We start from the raw sequence: 3,699 nt of genomic DNA, 5'->3' as shown, positions 1-3,699 counted from the left end.
AGGCTTGAGCCACCGCGCCCGGCCCAACATGCTTCTTAAGATTCCTTTATAGCAACAATTTCATTCTGTTTCCAGGTGAATAGGAAATAGTCTATGTTCTTGACCTTGTAGACTAAATTTCCTTTTTTACCTCAGATCCACTTAATACCAAAGTTTTAATGAAATTATTGAATCATTAAGAGAGCATTTCTGAGCAACTCTAGGAAGGTTACACCACCTGCCTGTTTGCTTAGGTACTAGTTAGGGATTGTCCTAGATTTGGAGTTTATTATGAAGAATCCCACTGGAACTACTTGCTTGAATTAAAATTTGATTTTTATCTTATGACTGGAGGGATGTAAACAGTCTAAGACAGATTTATGGTGATAGTTGCACAACTTGGTGAAGTTACTGAAAATCACTGACTTATACACTTTGAAATGAGTGAACTTTTATTCAATAATGTTTTTTAAAAATCTGATATGCTTAATGGTCTTTCAATTTAGGAATTACAAACATGAGAGCAAAAAATAGGCATAAAATTCATGTATATCTTACAAAAAGTACAATTTGTTAGTTAAAATAGGAACTTCTAAAACACTCCTGGCGTTTACACAAGAATAATCTTAGCTTGTAAAACCCTACTTATCACTTATGCTATCTTACCTACTCCCTGAATCTCAGCACTCCTAAAACCTTTGAAACTCTTAGCATTCAAATTTTAAGATTGTGACTTAAACGAAAAAGCTCACAAAAAATGTAGACTTTGTCCTGAGTGGCTAAGAACAAACATTCCAGCCAGTGAATCAGTTGTTCATTCAATAATGAATCTAACACCTAATACGTGCTGATCTTGAAAATGAAGAGGTAACTGTGTGTTTCTAACACTTTAGGTTTGGTGGAGCAGGACTGGTCATTGCTTAGAGCAAACAAAAAGTCTTTTATGGGCAGAATTCAGAGACTGAGAGCCACATGACACTAAGTTTTCAAAGCTTGAATTTTTAGAATTCTACTCTAACTGCTGAGGTGGTTTCCTCTAACAATGTACAACTATGAATATGAATAAGTCCAGCCTGATGGTGGGATTCTCTGCTATTAGGTCAAGGTTTCCATTTTTTAAGGGGTCTGCCCTCCTTAGTTGACTGACATTCCTTCTGGCTAGTGTGTTTTTTCTGGGGGCCTCTATTAATATTCTAGATTGAGCAGGCTACGGCTGGTTATATGGTTCCTAATGATAATTTATTTCTATAGCCGGAATCAGCAGAACCAAACAGTACAAAGTGTTCCTTCCCAGGGAAATACGAGCATGGATTTGGTTGTTGAAACGAGCTACTTGCCACCTTGGAAATTCTAGTCCTCTGAAGCGGAACACAGACAGACATGTTTTATTGGGCAGGAAGTATGGGAGGGGTCTGTTCGCTCATTTCAAGTACACAAGTCATTGATTTTTAGTAAATTCACCAAGTCCTGCAACTATCACCATAAATCTGTGTTAAACTGTCTTCATCCCTCCAGTCATAAATTACAAACCAGATCTTAATTCAAGCAGGTAGCCCCAGTGGGATTTTCTCTAATAAACTCTGGGAGGGGTATCGCACATGCTGCTGTCAGTGGAACGAAGGAGCTTCACACTGGGGGTTCCTGGAGTCCTGAGCAGTATAGAGGCAGGCTAGGAGGTTTGGAACTGCAAGAGACGCCTGTTGGTAGCCTGATCTCAGAGACCAGCCAAGTTGCAAACCAGGAATTCCATCTTTAGCTTACCTTCTTTTTACTCCCTAAATATTTAAAAGGAAGTAGAAAAGAATTCCTGAGGACAGATAATAAAAAAGATAATCTCATGCAAATGTGATATACATTTTCCAAAACGTGAATTTTCAATTTTTTTTTTTTTTTTTTTTTTTTTGAGATGGAATCTCACTCAGTCACCCAGGCTGAAGTGCAGTGGTGTGATCTCGGCTCATTGCAACCTCCACCTCCAGGGGTTCAAGTAATTCTCCTGCCTCAGCCTCCCGAGTAGCTAGTATGACTGGCACCTGCCATCATGCCCAGCTAATTTTTGTATTTTTGTAAAGACAGGGTTTCACCATTTTGGCCAGACTGGTCTCGAACTCCGGACCTCTGGTGATTCACCCGCCTTGGCCTCCCAAAGTGCTGGGATTACAGGTGTGAGCCACCATGCTGGAACAATTTTCAACTTTTAACAACATGCATAACATAATCTAGGAAGATCTGTAACAGTAGGAAAAGGTATTTGTCCCCATCTGGACTTCCAGCCTGGGCACTCCCTTTCTCCACCTGGGAAATTCCCCACTTGAAAGGAACCAAGTGGAAGCTTCCACAGAAGCGGCAGATGCCAGGGAGTCATGCTCCCAGCCACTCTTGCTGCTAAGATGAGAGCACGTGGTCTAGGCTCTGCTAATCAAATGCCCCTGCTCCAGACTTTGAATTGGAAGCTTGTGACTTAAGGAAGCATGGACTGCATAATCTATGCTACAGAGGGATTCACTTATCCAAAACCCTTTGTAACCTCTTCCCTTTGCTTGTCCCTGCTATAGAGGCTGGACATGCCAACTGAGTGCTTCCCTTAGAGCTCCAGATGGCTTATGGCACACTTCTGGCCAGAAAGATATAGGTGGAGGCCTGACTTGGGTTTTTTTGGTAAAACCTTGTCCTCCTGATATAGGAGTCACTCCTTCTGTCTTCTTCTAATTTCTGCCTTGAATGCAAATGTAGTGGCTGGAGCTAGAGCAGCCATCTTGCAACCATGAGAGCACAACTCTGAAGATTATAGCCAATATGCTAAGGATGATAGAGAAGAAAGATAGATAGAGCCAGGATCCCTGACAGATTTTTTAAATGGTTGAATCAATGCTTGCAACAACTGACATCTAGATATGTAAGAAAGACAAACATTTACTATTAATCTATTATTAGCCAGATTTTCTGACACTTACAACTTTCTTCTTGCCGGATACAAGCAATTTCCAGTGTCTAGCATTTGTATTTTCTGTGGGGCAAACTACTAGTATCAGAGCCAGTGGTAGGGGTAGTGATGTTATTCTAGAACCAGTCCTGCAGCCTTGCTTTGGGTATCATTCCTTCTTCTTAATCTCCAAGTTCCTCCAGCAATCTTGAAGATTTTGTGAACTACATAATGTGCCTTTCAATGAATTCTTTTACTGCTTAAATTAACCAAATCTTACTTCTGTTGCTTGCGACCAATAACTCCAGGAAATATAGAAATAGACACCAGGAGTATTGGCAGCCACATACTCTCAGAGAATGGTGAGAATTTGAGCTTGGTTATTATGTCTGGTTGAGCTGGAGGAAAATGAAAATTGAGATAGTGTTAAGATGGTTCATGGCATAAATTGTCATTTGTTGTCACCAGCGGTAAAGGTAACCCAGTACAATGAAGATCCCATTGACATTAAAGTTTTCAGAAACAGAGTGATGCTGCCAGACAACAGTATGAGGGACACAAAGAATTTAAGAGCTGTGGGCAAAAGTGGTTGATTCTAATGGCTGGATAGCTTGAGAAGTGAATAGCAAGGGCTGAAATTCTAGTTCAAGGCACACAGTCTGAAAACCAAGGACTTTTGATGACTTTCAATGATGATGCCAAAAAAATATTTCATCTTTTGCAACCATGGCCAAAAGGGAGAGCCTGTGTGTTTCTGGTTTTCTTTCTTTCTTTCTTCCTTTTTTTTTTTTTTTTTT

The sequence above is a fragment of the Rhinopithecus bieti genome, unplaced genomic scaffold (genome assembly GCF_001698545.2).
Source record: "Rhinopithecus bieti isolate Rb0 unplaced genomic scaffold, ASM169854v2 scaffold_57691, whole genome shotgun sequence".
In the NCBI taxonomy this organism is placed as follows: domain Eukaryota; kingdom Metazoa; phylum Chordata; class Mammalia; order Primates; family Cercopithecidae; genus Rhinopithecus; species Rhinopithecus bieti.
This window is presented reverse-complemented; position numbering follows the sequence as displayed.